Source organism: Pteropus medius, unplaced genomic scaffold, assembly GCF_902729225.1.
Source record: "Pteropus medius unplaced genomic scaffold, Ma_sr-lr_union100, whole genome shotgun sequence".
Lineage (NCBI taxonomy): Eukaryota > Metazoa > Chordata > Mammalia > Chiroptera > Pteropodidae > Pteropus > Pteropus medius.
In genome coordinates, this window is record NW_024344378.1 from 41,090,740 (window position 1) to 41,109,356 (window position 18,617).

The following is an 18,617-nucleotide window of genomic DNA, read 5'->3' on the forward strand; positions in this document are numbered from 1 at the left end:
TTCTTCAATTTTTTTTTTTTTTAAGGAGGAGAAGAGGGTTAAAGTACTAGCTCTGTGGGGGGTCATATAAGCACCTACAGAGCATTAGAGCCGGAGTACTGAAACTTAAACTTTCCCATACCTTCTACATGAGATTTCTGTAATTAACCATAACCTGAACCCCCTACCTGCCACAAAGCTCTACAGTGATGAGTCATTTTGGTTATGCCTAATTTTTCTTTTTAATTAAGTTTGTTGGGGTAACATTGGTTGATACAATAATATAATTTTTAGATGTACATTATCATTTGACATCTGTATATTCTATTGTGTGTTTACCTCCTAAAGTCCATTTTCCTTCAGCTATCATATACCCTCCCCCTATATTGACCCCCTTTACCCCGTCTACTTCTCCCCTCCTCCCCCACCTCCTACCCTCTGGTAACCACTCATCCATTGTCCATGTCCATGAGTCTCTGCTTGTTTGTCCTATTTGTTTGTTGCTTTTAGATTTATATCCCACATATAAGTGATATCATGTGGTTTTCAACTTTTTCTGTCTGGCTTATTTTGCTTAGCATGATTATCTTGAGGTCTATCGTGCCTAATGTTCTTGAATGGCGACTTCCTCGATTCTAGAAAACACAACAGAACAATCAAAATAAAGATTTTTTTTTTTCTTGTAAGAGCAAAAGTAGTGAGGTTAAAAAAATTGAAGGATGAAGATGAATATGAATATAAATAGGAATAGGAATATAAAATAAGGGGAAGTCTCATTAGATAAAATGCCACTTACTCAGAAAAAAGATCAAATAATTAAAGAATTGGTTGCTTCTTTCTAAGTAGATCAATGGCTATGTTAACTTGATACTGGTGAAATGGACCACTGATTCTTTCACCTTTTTGTTTGGGGATTTCTCTCTTTTCTCTTGTTATCCTCAATATTCCTATTCTATGAATTCCAGCATTTAGGCTTCCCTAGTGGGAAGGAGCACCACACGTGATATAACTCACCAAAAGCAGAATCTGTTTCAAGTCCCTTAGCAAAAATGTGTGTCTGCTGTTCTCGTTGAATCTAAGCCCAGTTCACTTCTTTTCAAAATAGCAGGTTAATCTAAGTATGATAGACAAGGATATGTGCCACCCAGATCTCCCTCAAGAAAAGACTGCTCTGCTGCAGGAGCGTGGTCAGCAGAGAGCCTCCGACAGGCAGCTCTTCCATGATCAGCCTCAGTTTCAGAGAGCAGCCTCACCAGAGATTGTGACTTTCTCTGGGTAGTCCATGCTGGAAGAATGAAAAGGCGGGGATATAAATGCACTGCCATTGTAGCTCAAAATAGGACAACTCTAACAAATAATACTTGTTCCAGGCCTCTCCTTCAGGGTAGCTAAGTCTTTGTAGAACCTACATCAAAGTTAAACTTCTTCCTCTGCCCCATCCTGCTTCCTCACTTTTTTTTCACACAGGAATTGATCCCTAAAAAGTATCTTGCACTCAAAAGTTCATCTGAGTGTATGCTACCTGAGCACTTCAACTTACAATGCCAACTAGTTCCTCCTATTAAAGTATTGTTAGCACATAATGGCTGTGCTTCTGGGTGTATTATAGTTGAAGAAGAGATGCCTGAAAACACAAAGGCTTTATTCAAAACCAGTCATTCTAAAACTCTAAGATTCTCATAATTTGGCAGGCAAGAAGTTTTTGCAAAGATTTGAAAGGCAGATAAGTCTTCTTAGGATCATTTTAATGAAACTCATTAGGAGGCTACTCACTCTATCAACAGAATACAGACAGAAAGATAAAACTTCAAACTAATTCTCTATAAAAAACAAATGATTTCAGTTTTAATAGCATATATAATTATTTTTAAAACAATAATATGTCATATACTGTATTGCATTATGCACATTCACTGTCGCTAATGCATTCATGGAGCAATCTCTATCTAACTTTATTGATAAGGAAACTGAGGCCCCCAAAATATGAATGAATGAATGGGTGAATGAATGAATGAATAGTGAAGCAAAGCAAAAGCATAAGCCAAAATATGTCTGAACTCCAAAGCCTATGATTCTGGCTTTCTGGAGGGAGACAGGGAAGAATGAAATTTGGGAAGAAGTATTAATACTGATGCCATTATTAGTATACCCAGGAGTTGGAAGCAGAGACACAATAGAAAGAAATCTTAGAAGCCTGAGAGAATTTTATGATTAATTCTTTTACTTCAAAATTGCTCTAACCAAAGTCAAAAGCTCCATAAAATTATTTTTGCATAGAGTCTGACATAAAATAAAATAAATAAAATATTTTAACTTTGGTTTTCTATTTAAAAACTAAAATTTCTAAGTAGATAGTACAGATCAATGTGTTCCTATCAAGACTTTTGATGATAAGTGACTAAAAAATGTTAATAGAAACTCAGCATTATCGTTTATTTATTATATTCTAGAAAATACCATGTGAAGCACAAAGACACATTACCTTAATAGCTTTTATTATTTACATGTAGTCAGAATTTTCAGGTATCTAATGATAAGTTCCTAAAGGTCACACACATCAGAATGGTTACCTTGGCAACTGAGAATAACCAATCACAGAAACATTTTAGTTTGACAGCAGCACTGTCAGTGATAAACAGTCCCAGTTTGACACAGGAATAAAATTGGTACCCTGAACCTGAACAGCGCAGGAACACACATAAGATAGGCACAAAAATGCTGCAGTAGGATGTGTTCTAAAATTCTGCTTACAATAAAAATTATTACTGCTCAAAAAGGACACTAGTTGCCAGGGGATGTTTAATATTCCATTGTGCACTGAGTTCTCTCATAAGGCTGAAACTTTAATTGGTTTACTATAATTTTTAACATAATGTTGTATGGTCATACTTAATTGAGTCTAGACACAGAAGATATTTTGAATGGGATTTGCAGGGCACTAGAAAACTCTTAGTAAAGTGCTCCATGAATACTTTTGAAGTACATGGATGTGGAGATGGCATTGAAATGTTGAACCTTGATTCATTGATCTCATCTATTGAGTAGCTGAGAAGAATTAAGAAAGTGAGACTTCGTTCTTTCTTATGCCCCTTCAACCATATCACACAAGCATTTCCAACTCCCTTGATTTGTAAGGCTAAGTTTAAATGATGATCTTCTGGGAAAGTTAATTGGAATGTCGTTTTTGGTTTGATTTTTTTGTTTGTTTGTTTGTTTGTTTGTTTTAATAGGCCAGACCAATAACCTACATACTGGCTTTGGCACACAGAAAAGACAATTGAGTACATAGATAATACACTGAACAGTGGAACCAGAATCCTACGCTTTTATTTCCATACATACAGGCAGCCAGATTGCAAACACCATCCTTCATTAACATATTTGCTCAAAAATAGTCCATTTGTTTATGCTGAATAAATATGAGCATAATATACACTAAAAAATGTGCTATATATTTCTTGCATTGACTCACTGGGCTCTGTTAGAGATAATTTTACTTCCAGTGTAGTCTCCTCTGGCCCGACTTCCAAGACTAGGTTGGGTACCCCTTTTCGGTCTACTTTAAAAAAACCTATATCATTTATCACATTATTTTGTAAATTATGTATACTTGTCTCTTCTTTTAACTACAAGCTCTTTGAGAACAGTAATCTTATTTGTATAAATGTAGTATATCCCCAACTTTATCCAGTAGCTCACTCAGAGTAAGTATAAAGTAAATGTTTTTTGATGGGTCAGTAAAATTTTAGAGAACACAGTGAATTATAATTATTTTTGCTAGTGGAACTCCTTTTGACTTCTGATCTTCTGATGCAACTGCCTCACACAACTACTTGGTAACTTGGGCTTTCCTGTCTACAAGAAAATAAAATGGGAATGAGAGGGCAGCTACCATTTTTTTTTTTTTTTCCTTTTTGGTTAGACTCACACTCGCTCTGCATTTTTGGTTATGTAATGTTTTGAAATAATCTTACCTGTTGGACTTTTCCTGGCCCAAACTCCTGAGATAGAAGCCTCAGATCTAAGATCTTAAATTTTCGATTTATCACATGAAGACTCCCTGAATTTATTTTCTCTGCCTGCTTCCCTGAGAAGCAGCTGACTGAGCCCCATTGAGTCCATCAAATCTAGGCCCCTAACCTCTGTCTCCTTCCAGATCTGCTTAATGTGAATTAACATGATAACAAGGATTTTGCTTTTTAAATTTTGCGTATTGTCTTTATGCCAAGACAAGCTCAGAAATTATATACATTGGTATTATGAAAAGCCAACTGCATATAAGTGAAGTCATACAGTATTTGCCCTGTGACTGACTTATTTCACTTATCATATTGCCCCCAGGTTCATCCACGTTATCACAAATGAATAATGCTGTAATCAATATGAGAGAGTAGACCTCTTTGATATAGTGATTTCATCTTTTTTGGATATATATTCTGCTATGGTGTCAATGTTTGTGTCCCCTCAAAATTCATAAATTGAAATCCTAACCCCCAAATTCGATGGCATTATTAGGCGGGGGCCTTTGGGAGGATAGAGCCCTTACGGATGAGATTAGCGGCTTAAAAAAGCAGGCCTCACAGAGATCCTCAGCTCCTTCCATTTTATGTAAGGATAAAATGAGAAGTCTGCAACCTGGTAAGGACCCCCCATGCTGATACCCTGATCTTGGACTTCCAGCTTTTAGAATTGTGAGAAATAAATGCTTTTTGCTTCTGAGTCATCCAGTCTGTGATATTTTGTTATAGCAGCCAGAACAGACTAAGATATACCCAGAAGTAGAATTGCTGCCTCAGGTGGTAGTTCTATTTTTAATTTTTTAAGTAACTTCCATACTGTTTTCTATAATGGCTGCATTAGTTTACATTCCCACCAACAGTGCACAGGGCTCTGTTTTCTCCATAATCTCACCAACACTTGTTATCTTGTATTCTTTTGATAATAACCATTCTAGGTATGAGGTGATATCTCACTGACGTTCTGATTTACATCTTATGATGGTTAGTGAATTGTGCATCTTTTCATATACCTGTTGGTCATCTGTATGTTTTCTTTAAGAAATGTCTATTTAGGTCCTTAGCTTACTCATAGAAGCAGAGAGTAGAGTAGTGGTTACCAGGGGCTTGGGTGTGGGGAAAATAGGGAACTGTTGGTCAAAGAATAAAAAGTTTCAGATATGCAGGATGAATAAGTTTTGGAGATCTAATGCACAGCATGGAGATTATTGGTTATAATTCCGTATTGTACATTTGAAATTTACAGAATAAGAGTAAATTTTAATTATTCTCACCAAAATTAAATATATACATATTAGTTAACTATATAAAGTGATGGACACATTAATTAACTTGATTGTGTTGATTATTATATATATATATAGATATATATAATCACTCTGTATACCATAATGCATGCATTTTTTAATTTATCGAGTATATCCAAATAAAGCAAGGGAATTATATACATTGGTATTGTGAAAAGCCAACTGCATATAAGCCTACCAATAAGTTTATCATTTGTTTAAAAGTGTATAGGAACACTACTTGGATTTTTTTTTTTCCCAAAGAGTTATATTTAGTTGGAAGATATCATTTAATCTTTATTTAAAAAGTTCTATTGAACTTGCGATGAATATTATATACTTTTTTAAATGAGTAAACAGAGACTCCAGAAGTTGTGTGTGAACTAGCACTACACAGGGTCTGGACAAATATTCAGATTTACTTTCTCCTTGAGATTTCTGAAAGACTCTACAAATAATAGCTCATCTCAGAAAAAGAATGTAACACTTTTACCAATTCCACCTGGGTCACAAAAATACTATATTATTCATATTATTCTTAAATGAAAAGATATCTTGATGATTTAAGAGGATTCATATATAGCAGCAACAACGTAGTAGGTGTATGATAAGAAAAAAAGACTTTTGTGTATAATTTGTCAAGTCATTTTGTTGTGAAAAAGTGGAAAGGGCTTTAGAATTGTTTATTTTAAAAAAATCTGGCATATATAACTTTGTCCTTGGATGTGGCATGGTTTGTATATGTAACAGGCCTCCTACTTAAGACACTTCATAGTTCATCTTAAGTCTCTCTTGTATTGGAAGCTATTTTTATCTATTGTGTTATTTCTCTTTGAAATCTGTGCAGTTTCTTTTGTAGGAAAATATCTTCTAATATGATGAACTAGGAATCTATATCATAATAGATCTCTTTGATAGACAGGCATAATAAACATTTATTTAAACTTATGTCATAAAGACAAAACAAATGCCATAATTTTTTAAAAAAATGTAAGATAACCTTTTGAAACAAGGCTAACAATCTCATGCCAAGATACATAAATATTATAGCTAACATCACTTCTTATTTGTCATGATATACAACCATACAAATGACGTTTATATTTGAAAAGGTCAAGATAGATGATGTAATTTCTTACTATAATTAACACACACTACAATTGAGATTAGATATTTTACAATTGCATTTTTTAATGTCCACTGGGGATAATTGATGATATTTACATTGGAAATTTTTCCGTTCTACAATGAACATGACCTATGTAATTGTTTATAATTGAGAGTAGCAACAATGTTAAGTCTCAGAACTTTTCTTCTGGGTCACATTTTGGGTCTGCATAAAATTATGTTTGAACTCACTCCCGAAGAACTTCCCTGGCCCAAGCTTTAGTTATGTATCTTAACTTCTAAGATAGCCTGACAAACTCATATCCAAGTCAGGTGATTGTTAAAAATATATGAATCTGTGGTGGGCAAACTTCTGTAAAGCACCAGTTAATATATACTGTGTGCTTTGTGTGTTACTAGTCTCTACAGTTGAAGCATGAAGGTATAAAAAATACACAAATAAATGTGGGTTCTAACATAATTTTATTTACAAAACTGATGGCTGGATGGGCTATAATTTGAATCCTACTGGAAAATCAGAGTTGTACAGTTTTCATAAAATTACTCTAAAATCTTAATGTGAAAATTACCAAATAATATTTTGTGAACAATATCATTCATGGGGCTTTCATTGAAGGAAAGGCAGTCTCTCATTTCACTAGCTTTCTATTTACCGTAGCCTTTTCTAAAGGAAATAATATTTCCATGCAATACTATTAGGTAGTTTTATAGTTAAAACAAATTTGAGAAATATTGGATCAAGGAAGCACAGAAATGGAGCAGAACCTATAGTAGCTTTTACTATAACAAAGTGCACCATGAATCATCAAAAGGAAAAAGAAGAGTTTTTCTAAACTTTGTGTGTAAGCCTCTTTCTTTACTTTTCTTTAAGAAAACATTTTTACAGGAATAGTTTGTGAGAAAAATAACTTTAGTAATTTGTAAAGAAGTAGGCAATGATTTGTTTAATTTTTGAAAACATTGTTTTAGGGCTTTTTGTTGTTGTGCTTTTATGGAATTGGCAAGTATCTATGTTAGTTCTTAAGAAAACTGTGAGTTACCTAAATATACGTCCTATATATCTTTGCCTATAAGAAATATTTGGTATTAAGATAAAATAGAAAAAAGGTAAGAAGAACTTTTGTAATTATACTAGTCATGAAAACCTCACAGGTAGAGGTAGAACCTTCCTATCCTGTCAAAGATCTCACAATTAACACTTCTACATTAAAACGCTCTTGGGCATTTAAGTAATAGAATTTTCAGACACCTTTTTCATTGCAACTTGTGAGTGAAAACAATTTTATTAATATTTAAAGTAAGTGAATTAATGAAAGTATACCCAGAAATATTTCAATAAATTTTCCTTATGTTAACTGTCCTCAAACTTTAACTGCTTTAATACATTATTTCAGACAGTCTTACTTCATAATAAATTCTCTTAATTTTATCGTAACAACCCTTTTAAAAGTATACTACTTTTGGAATACAACTTTTAAAAATGTATATAATGACATCTTATGCAAAATTTACTAAATAATGTGTAAAATATGACACTTCAATATTAAAACTTTCAGGTAAAAAGTCACAATTTTTTCTATATGATCTTCATTCAGAATGAAACCTCAGTTAGCTGTTGATCTCAGGAGCTGTGACATTTGGTCATCTACTCTTTTTGCCTTATTCTGTTTTGCTAATTACAGTAGAATGAGAGCAGCTTTTAAAATTATAATTCTGGAAAATATTTAAAAAAACATAAATTATACAAATGAATTCTCATATTATTTAGTTTAAATTCTTTATTTTATAGAGACCCAAATTACTTACTGAAGGATTCAGAGTATGCTCTTCAAAACCTAGGTTGGCTATCTTCAAAAAGTAATTTAAAACTATCTCATTTTCTTGTAGAAAATATCACACTACATGGTGATAACGTACAGAAAATCTTTAGCATTAGGAGAATTCAGAAATCCTACCTACCCTCCCGGGATCTCTTAGGTAGTTTTTCAATCCTTTACCCAGGGTTTATAAAATATGTTCATTTACTAAAAGACCTAGGTTAAAAATAGATTAAATGCTCTTTTGAGAGTAAAAGCCCAAGAAAGAAAATTGAAAAGACACTAAATGATAAATAAAAACAACAGTGTATGCAATTACTTTATTGAAATAGTTTATAAGATTATTTTTGTAAAATGCACTATTAAGCCAAATAAAAATGTTCAATCTGTAAAATTTGGAAGCTATAAAGAAATTTTATAAAGTACATCACAACATCAACAATATGTGTTTTCCCAAATTGTAGGGGTTTTTCATACACATATTCAAAAATGAAAAACAAAATATAAAAAAGGAAAGTCAAGAGTTACTAAATATACAAGTCAATAGTAGAAAAAACACCCTAGTAACCCTATTTAAAAATGAACAAGAGACTTAAATAGACATTTGTCCAAAAAAGACCAACAGGTACATGATAAGGTACTCAAAATCACTAATCATCAAAGAAATGAAAACCAAAATGACAATGAGATATCACCTTACACCTGTTAGGTTATCATCAAAAAAACAAAAGACAAACGTCAGCCAGGGTGTGGAGAAATTGGAAGCCTTGTACACTGTTGAAGGGAATGCAAAATGGTGCAGCCACTATGGAAACAATATAGGGATTCCTCAAAAAACTAAAAATAGAATTGCTACATGATCCATGGATGTATATCCAAAAAAATTGAAATCAAAATCTTGAAGAGATATTAGCTTTTCCATATATGCACCTATTAATAAAAGGAATTTTCTAAAAAACAAAATGGTGGAGTTGTTTCACACTACTCCTTCTGAAAAATCTAGACTTGACTAAAACTTTGTGCTTTACAACGTTTATGAAAAAACATGCTCATTAACAATAAGCCCATTATTGCAGCACTATTTATAACAGTTAAGATGTGGAAATAACCTAAATGTTCATCAATGGATGAATGAATAAAGAAAATGTGGTATAAACATATAATTAAATATTATTTAGCCTGCAAAAGAAGGGAGTCCTACCATTTGCTATAGATAAACCTTGAAAACATTGTGCCAAGTGAAATAAGCCAGTCACAGAAGGACAAATATTGCATGATTCCTCTTATACGAGGTATTTAAAATAGGCAAATTCACAGAATCAAAGAGTGAGATGGTGAGTCCCAGGGGCAGGTAATCAGGAAGGGAAAGTGGGAAGTTGCTAATCAAAAAGCATAAATTTCAGTTAAGCAAGATGAATAAGTGACAGAGATGTGCTGTATAATATTTTGCCTATAGTCAACAATACTGTTCTGTACACTTAAAATGTGTTAAGAAGGAAGATTTCATGTTGTGTTCTAAACAAAATATTTTTTAAAAAGAGTTACTGAATAAATATCCCTGTTTCACCATAAATAGGATGTAAGGTGTACATTCTTTTATAAAAAGTGGTTAGACTTTTGAGCTACTTAATTATATTTAAAAGTAAAATAATATGTAAGACTACACCCAAAATATGCAGTAATACTACCATTGATTAATGGAATATGTATAGCTGTTAAATAGTGTAAAACATTTTTTTTAGTTTCATGTTTTCAAAATTTTTTCAATTCATGTTCTCCTTGGAAAAACATAGAAACTTTATTACTTACATGAATTTTATACTCTAAAACAATTGTTTATTTAGAATTTCTTAAAAAATCACACATTGCTCTCTGAATCTCTTCTCCACTTGAAAAATTTAGATATTTTTCAAGAAATATAAGAGATGGTCACCTCAGGGAAGAAGTTCACTGATTTAATTGATGGAATAATAAGTAAATTAAGGAAAGCCTCAGGCTATAAGGGTAATAAGCAAAATTCACTGATATTTCTGTGTACTAGCAATACAAATGGAAATGAAATATATAATTATTTAGAAAATAATTACAAACAAAATACTTAGAAAAAAATAATAAAGGATATGCAATATTTCTACACTAAGAAATAGAAAACATTACTGAAAATTTGAAGAAGATTCAAATAAAACAGAAACACATAATGTTCATTGATTAGAGGATTCTACGTATTTGAGATGTGTATCCTTCTCAAATTGATTTAAAGATACAAAGAAATTGTCATCAAAATCCCAGCAGCTTTATGTGGGTGTGTGTGAGCATGTGTGTATCTGTGTACTTGCACTTGCACACATGTAGAAATTCATGTGCTAATTAAAGATGTATTTGAAAATGCAAAGGACATAAAATAGTCAAGCCAATTTTGAAAAAGAACAGAGAACTTGAACTACCTGACTTCAAGACATAGAGTAATTAAAATATGTGATTAAAAAGACAGAATATAGAATCAAGAAATAGATCCACACATACAAAGTCATTTGATCTTCAACAAAGGCACTAATATAGTTAAATGTTTAAAGGTTAGTATTTTCAACAAATTATAATGAACAACTGCATATGTATATATAGAAAGAAAACTTATTTTGACCCCTGCCTAAAACTACATACTAAAAAGCAAAACAAAGCAAAAATCAACTTGGAATAAATTATAGACCTAAAAGCAAAAACTAAAAGGATAAAACTTCTATAAAAAAAAATAGGAAAAAAACAAACTTGATAACCTTGAGATTAGCAAAAATTTCTTTAGTAACACACATACAAACACATGCATGCACACATACACACATCCCGTAAAAGGAAAGTGAATAAATTAGATTACAATGAAAATTAATTATTCTACTCCTCATAAAACTCTATAAAGAAGAAAAACCATAAGCCACAGATTAGAATTCATTAACATTCATTAAACTCTTTCATATATTAAAGAGTTTCAAATATAACATGTAAAGAATTCTCATAATTCAATAAAAAATCAACAAGACCTTGAATGTGTGAAAAGGCTTGAAAAGACATTTTATAAAAGACCTATGAGTTTACTGAAAGAAGCATAACATAATTAGTAATTAGAGAAGTGCAAATTAAAAATACTTTGAGTTAACACTAAACACCCACTGGATTTACTAAATTTAAGAAGACTAGCAATATCAATTATTAGTGAGTATGTAGAAAAAATAAAACTCATACATCACTGCTCACAGTGTATAGTTGTACAAGCATGTTGGAAATGAATTTGGTATACAGAGCAAAGTCAAAACACACTTATCATATGACCCACTAGTTTTACTCTTAGTTATTTTTCCCAAGAGAAATGAAACATTCTCCATAAATACTTTACTTTATATAAATTTCAAATATTTTAAATAAATTTCACTGAAGTTTTATAATAACCATTAGCTGATAATAGAAATGTCCATTATCAGTAATATATTGAAAGAACGGCAGAAAATCTCATCATTAATGAATATCAAAAAACAACATTCTAGATAAAATGTGGTTAGATAGTTGTCTGAGGCAGAGGATGGTTGAGAGTCTGAATTCAAAGTAGTACGTGCAATGGTGCTTTCTGGAATTGTGGAATTGCTATAAGTCTCAGGTGGAGTAGTGATTACGCGAACATTTACAGTTGTCAAAACTCATTGAATTATATACTAAAAAATGTGCATTTTGTTAGGTCTAAATTATATTCATACAAACACCAGAGAAAATATGGATTAAATGCTGCATAACTTTGGAATGAGGAAATTTTGTAATTATAAGTTAAAATCTAGGTTTGTAAAAAAAGAATTGGTAATTTTGACTTAATGAAAAAAAAAAAAAAAACGGTGGTGGATAGAAGCATCCTGAGCAAAGAAAGAACTAGAAAACAATAATTAAATTATTAATAGCCAATACCTTTCTGTCTACCCACCCCTTCTCTCTCTCTGTTCTCACTCTCTCTCTCATCAACTTACATATAAATATAAATGTTATATAGATGTCATCAGTGTTCAGAGACAAATATAAGTGAAATGACCCTTGGACACATGAAAGATGCTTAACTTTGCTTAAAAAAAGAATTTCAAATTGAACTATGCAGAGATACAACTTCTCATCTATCATGTTGGCAGAAGTCCCAGAATTCGAAAATATATTCATGTTGCATGGGACTAGACACTCTAACAGATTGCTGTGGGGAATGCAAAATCGCACACCTATGGATATGAATTTGGAAATTTCTAGCAAAATAACCTATATTTTTATGCTTTGATACAATGATCTGAAATACAGGAAGTATGTTCCATAGACATACAAAAATACTGAGAGGCTTACACAAGGCTTTTCATTGTAGTTTTTCTGTGCTAGCAACAGACTAATAATAACCTGCACGTTCACCAGTAAGGAACAGTGTGAATACGGTGTTATCCAAATGCTATAGAGTAATCTCCAGTATATTTTGTAAGAGGAAAAAATAAGACAGAACAAGAAAAATTCTTTTAGCATGTGTTAATATTGCTTATATTTCAAAATAAAAAAAATCATGAGAAACATTTTAAAAGTGGTTATTTATATGAGGAAGAAGAAAATAAGGTATAGGAGCTAGGGAGAGAATATACTTCTCTAAATATACCTTCACTTGTGAATTTGGCTTTTTAACATGTAAATGAACATATATATAAATACATAAAATTATGTAAATATTTATAAGATTCTAAAGTCAAATGCAGATATAAAAATTAAAATATATGTATCAAAAATTTTATTTATTTTTTAAATATTAAATGCAAAATTAAAGAAATTAATTTCCTGTGTATCAATATGGTAGATTAGTCTCAGAAAAGAATAATTTTAAATAATTTAAATAAGTCAAATAATTTTAAAATACAGTATTTTGTATATTTCCTAGTAAGAAATATTTTAAGGAAAAATAACTGAAAAAAAAGTATTATTTGCTTCTTTTTCAAACATCTGCTTGGCTATCTTATACCTATGTATTTCCAAATAAATTTCTGAATTATCACATGTGCACATGCACACACACACAAACACACACCGTTGATAGGATTTGATGGTGTTTTATTTATCTGTATTAATTTTTCTTCATAAATAAATTCAAAAGTTTAATTATTTAAAAATTATAAACTGTTTTAGTAATCTTATATTTGTCACAAAATTAATATGTTCAATGCACCGTTTTCATCGTTAGAGAAAATAAATGCAAATAAAATAAACGCATTACATATAAACCCCTGTACTCCTAAATTTAATTTGAAAATATAAGTGTGAATTCTATTAGTAGCAAAGACCACCCATAAACCAGACTGTGGTATCTGAATACTACTTCCCAATAAAAGATACAAGTATCTATTGAAAAATGACTGATTCTAAGAATGAGAAAAAACATGCAACATGAACCTGTAACATGGTAAATCAGAATGCAAGATAGGTACCAAAAACTACTGGGGTTGTATCAAAAGGACCCAGAAACTAATGTAAAAAAAACTACCACTGGCCAAAATGATACTATTGGGTAAACAATAAATATATTAGTCTTGGACTTAAATCATATCAAATGCATTTAAATCTACATGTTTATTATGGGTTGCAAACCAAAGCAATGCAAAACAAAACAAAAACAAAAAGTCATTTGTTACTTTTCTGAAAATTAGAAATTATAGGATAATAATCAATTGTTTTTTACCCTACTTGTGTTGTATAAACACTAACCTAATGATATTAAAAGAGTTAAGGAAAAAAATGTTTCTTTTTAAAGAAAAATTTTCTGTAATAAATTAAGGATTGAAATAATATGTCACAATTTTGGAAGTCTTAGAAAAATAATAAAATGACAAACAATGTGGTTTCTTTAATAATAAAAATGTACATGAAAAACAAAAAGGTTGGGAGTGAAAAAGATTAAAAGAAACTTGTAGCAGTCAAATAAAATGATAGCTCTTGTATAGGTCTTGATTCAAACAATCTAGTTTTCTATGATAACATGTAAATAGATTTTTCATAAATAATTTTATAAAATCTAAATTTAGCATTATGTATATTTTGTGGCTGTATTCCAGTTTTTTTTTAAAATGTGGTGTACTAGAAAGAACAGTGCTTTGGATTCAGACTGATCTGGGTTTGAATCATGGCTCTGACACTTACTAGCTATGTGATTAATTTTACATAGTTTACTTAATTCCTGAGCCTCTGTATGTCATCAGTGTAAAAGAGATACAACAAACAAAATGTTATATGTATTTCAGCAAGATTTCCTAGCCTGATTTCACCTTGACTTTTAGAAAAATCTGAGAATATATGTGTTTGAGTTGGTATATCAAAATATCAGGGACTGAGTGGCTTAAACAACAGACATTTGTTTATAGCCATGCCACCTTGAACAAGCCCGATCTCATCTGATCTTGAAAGCTAAGCAAGGTCCAGCCTAGTTAGTACTTGGATGGAAGACCACCTAGGAAGACCAGGTACTGTAGGCATTAAAAAATTTTTAAAAGTAAAAAAAAAAAAAAAACAGACATTTATTTCTCACAGTTCTAGAGTCTGGGGAGCCCATTATCAAGGTGTCGATTTCATTGTTGGTAAAGTTCCTCTTCCTGGATTGCAGATGGTCACCTTCCCCTGTATCCTCACATGATAGGGAGAGGAAGTGCTGGTATTTCCTCTTATAAAGGCTCCACCCTCATGACCTCATTTAAACATAATTACTTCCCAAAAGCCCCATATACTATATTAGCACATTAGAGAAAGGGACGTCAACATATAAATTTTAGAGGGATGCAAATATTCAGTTTATATCAATATGAAAAATGGAATGTTAGTATATCAAATAGCAATTTTCTTACAATGTAGGATTTGAAACCTCGATGAAAGAACATAATCCTTCGGGGAGAAAAAAATCAGACATGCCAATATGGTTAATTAGAAAGACTGGTTGTTATTGAAGGAGATGGGATTTGTCATTCACAGAATAGTGATGGTATATTGAAATGTCTACACTTCTACTATTCACTCGACAAATGTTTAAATAACAACATGATCGCAGAAAGAGCTGCTTAACTGGAAATATCTTATGACCTTGGAACACAAGAAGTGCTCTTTTGGGACCCCCTTTATGAAACCATAACACTAAATAAGCAGAGAAAAAAATTCTTTCCACTTCAGAACAAGATAGCTGGTAGTTTGATACCTTGAGGATATTGATACAGCTCTGAGGTGTGAAGGTAGAAAGGAGTTGCTAAACTGATCTCATGGTTCTGTGATTTATTTCACTTAAATTCTATTGTTTGTACCTATTATATATCACTTACATTTCTAGGCATAGTAGTGATTTAGGCAGGATGGAAATATAAAGACAAAACCTTACTTCAAACTTCAGAAGTACTACCAAATTTATTTTTAAATATTATATCAAAACTTAAGAAGCATTCTTTTTAATATCAAGAATAGATGAGTATGATATTATACTGAAGGTACTAGCCAATGCAATTAGAAAAAGTAAATTTATACAATTTGTAAACTTTGAAAACAATGAATAGTTATTAATTTTCAATGATGTGTTTATATGCTTAATATTCTGAAAATAATTATATATAAAAATGTTAGTAAAAAAGTAAGATAATTTTGTGAGATGGTTAAGTATAAAATTAATGAAAATAACAGATTTCATGATTAGAAACAATAAGCGAAAGTTGTGATGGATGGAAGAAAAGACTATTTAAAGTACCTAGGAATAAACTTAAGAAGAAAAGTGAAAAATGTATATAAAGAAAACTGTAAACTACTAATGGGGAACAAGGAAAAAATAATCAGAAGCATGATAGCTTGGAGAGGGAGAAAAAGCTTCATGCATATGACCATACATATGACTATTGTGTTACTTAGGTTTCTCCAAAGAGAAGCAATAAAATGTGTACATATATAGATGTTTGTTATAATAGTTGGGTCATGTGATTATGAAGGCTGGTAAGTCCAAAATAGGCAGTGTGAGCCAGGACAAGCAATGGTGACCAAAGACAGTCTTCCCTCTTGCTTAGGGAGGCTAGTCTTTTTGTTCCATCCAGGACTTCAACTGACTGGATGAGGCCCATTCACACTAGGGCGGGCAATCCGCTTTAATCAAAGTTCACTGATTTAAATGCTAATGTCATAAATAAAACATCCTCCAAGTCGACAAATAAAATTAGCCATCACAGATATTCTATCTTTTTTGTGAATAGCTAGTTGTTTTTATCTGCACCTTTTTGAGATATAATTGACATATAACACTATTTAAGTTTAAGATATACAATGCATTGATTTAATACACTTATATGTTGTGATTATGACTATAGCATTAGCTAACACCTCCATCACCTCACATAATTACCATTTCTTTTTTTGTGGTGAGAACATTTAAAATCTACTCTCTTAACAACTTTCAAATATATAATACAGCATTTTAACTATAGCTAATTATAGTCACCATATTGTGGATTTGATCCCCAGAATTTATTTATCTTATAACTGGAAATTTGTACTTTTGACCAACATCTCCCCTTTCCACCATCCCCCAGCTCCTGGCAATCATCATTCTATTCTCTGCGAGTTCAGATTTAATTGTTTTCATTCTTAAAAAAGTTTGTTTATCAATATAACTTATATAACAACTATTAGTATCTCTTGTTTAATACCTGTTTAATTTTTTTTTCAAAAGATGGAAACAAGAGTGTCCAATGTGATAATCTTTTGAAAACTAAGATGAAAGTGAAAGTTATTGAATGAGACTCCTAGCAAAGTTATTTATAAAGGAAGAGCTTTCACTGTCTTATCCTTTCACTTATTCCTACCTGAAATGCAAATGCAAGTCGGTAGTAATGCAGCTATTGTGTAACCATGAGGTAACAGAATGGAAGATAGAAGACACTTTCCCAAGATGACAGAGCAGAAATTTTGACATTACTATGTCACTGACCACATTCTCAAACAACTATATCAGCCACAGATCTAATACTTTTCAGTTCTCAATACATGAGAAATATCAAAACAGATTTAGATTTTATGTAACACTCAGACAGATTTATTCTTAATTTATATATAAAGAATGTGTTGTCTTATTTTATTTATCTTATTTAGGAAGCACAATTGTCATTTGTTATCCCCTCTACCTTCTCTCTCTGGTCGTCCCTTAGGATACTTTAGTTCACTACAAGTCTGGCATCAAGTTCTTCTGGTAAATCAGGAAAAGACTTCACTGGTTTTGTTCCCTTGCATGTTCAAGGCAAACCTAGACTTATTTCAATATCCTTTTTGAGAGAAGATTCATAAAATCATATAAATATTTTTGTATTTTATAACAGAAATATTCCTCTATCTTTTTTTTAGAGTCTGAAATGATATCTATTGTTCTCATCTGTTCTCCTGTTGAAACTTATTTCTGGCTATAATTCAGCTAAACCAACATAGCACAGCTATTTTTAGTTGGAGATAAATTTGCTTTTATGTAATTTTTTTCTACACTGAACACATGTCCAAAGAAAGTAATTTGGGGGAAATTTTATAAAGGTTTTTTTCCCTTAGTTTAAAGAATAGATGGCAGCCATACAGAGAAGCAAAGAAGCTAAAGTATTGCACATTTCCCAACAAAGAAAAAATCATAATAAAAATTAGTTATGAGCCAACACATTGTCTCTTTTCTGTTAATTATCCATGTTCAGATCCAGTTAGAAATACATTGCCCACTTTATTTTTATTCCATATTCTCAGCCAGGGAATAATTAATGTTCTAATATGCCATAAAGAAAGACTGCTGTCCTATATATTTTTAAAGGAATGAAAGCTGGAAACGGGGTGTAAAAATGATTTGTTTACCCTGGTCTAAGGTAAAATTGCTTTAATTTTTCCAGCTGCATTGCTGCAGTAACTTAAAAGCCTGAGCATGTCTCCCAGTATCATTAAAACAAAACTGAAATTAAGACACAGCCTACTCAATCCATACCATAAAGCAGTCAAGGAAATGCTTATGGTGGTTGAACTATTGATAAGTTAGTTGGGTTTTATAAATTAATGGATAGGTATCACCAGCAATTATGCTGATACTGAATTGATGAGGCTATGCTTAAACAAAGAAAAAGGCTTGCCTAAAAGATTTTCTGTTTGAGAAATCATTTTTTCTTTTACTTTATGCCTAAAACACAGATATTGGTGAGAAAAAAAATACCCACGAGAGGAGATATTGTCGCATCAGTAACCTAAAAAGCGAAATGTATTGGCCAGATAGAACACTTGGGTTCTAAAAAATAGTGAGAGCATACCATTTTCTGGTGGCGACATGTTAATGTGAAGTATTTGGCATTACACAGAGATCTTCA

The 18,617-nt window shown here is 31.5% G+C and overlaps 1 long non-coding RNA gene and 1 pseudogene across 1 annotated transcript in view; one reads left to right on the forward strand and one right to left on the reverse strand.

Moving 5' to 3' along the window:
- Positions 1-507: 507 nt before the first annotated feature.
- LOC120609427 (uncharacterized) overlaps positions 508-18,617 on the reverse strand; it is a 65,256-nt gene continuing 47,146 nt past the window's right edge. The window contains exons 2-3 of the long non-coding RNA XR_005654772.1: positions 994-1,264; positions 508-614 (exon numbers count right to left, since the gene is read on the reverse strand). This is a non-coding gene — a long non-coding RNA (uncharacterized LOC120609427). The remainder of the gene's footprint in view (positions 615-993; positions 1,265-18,617) is intronic.
- LOC120610156 (uncharacterized) lies at positions 14,629-14,747 on the forward strand (annotated as a pseudogene).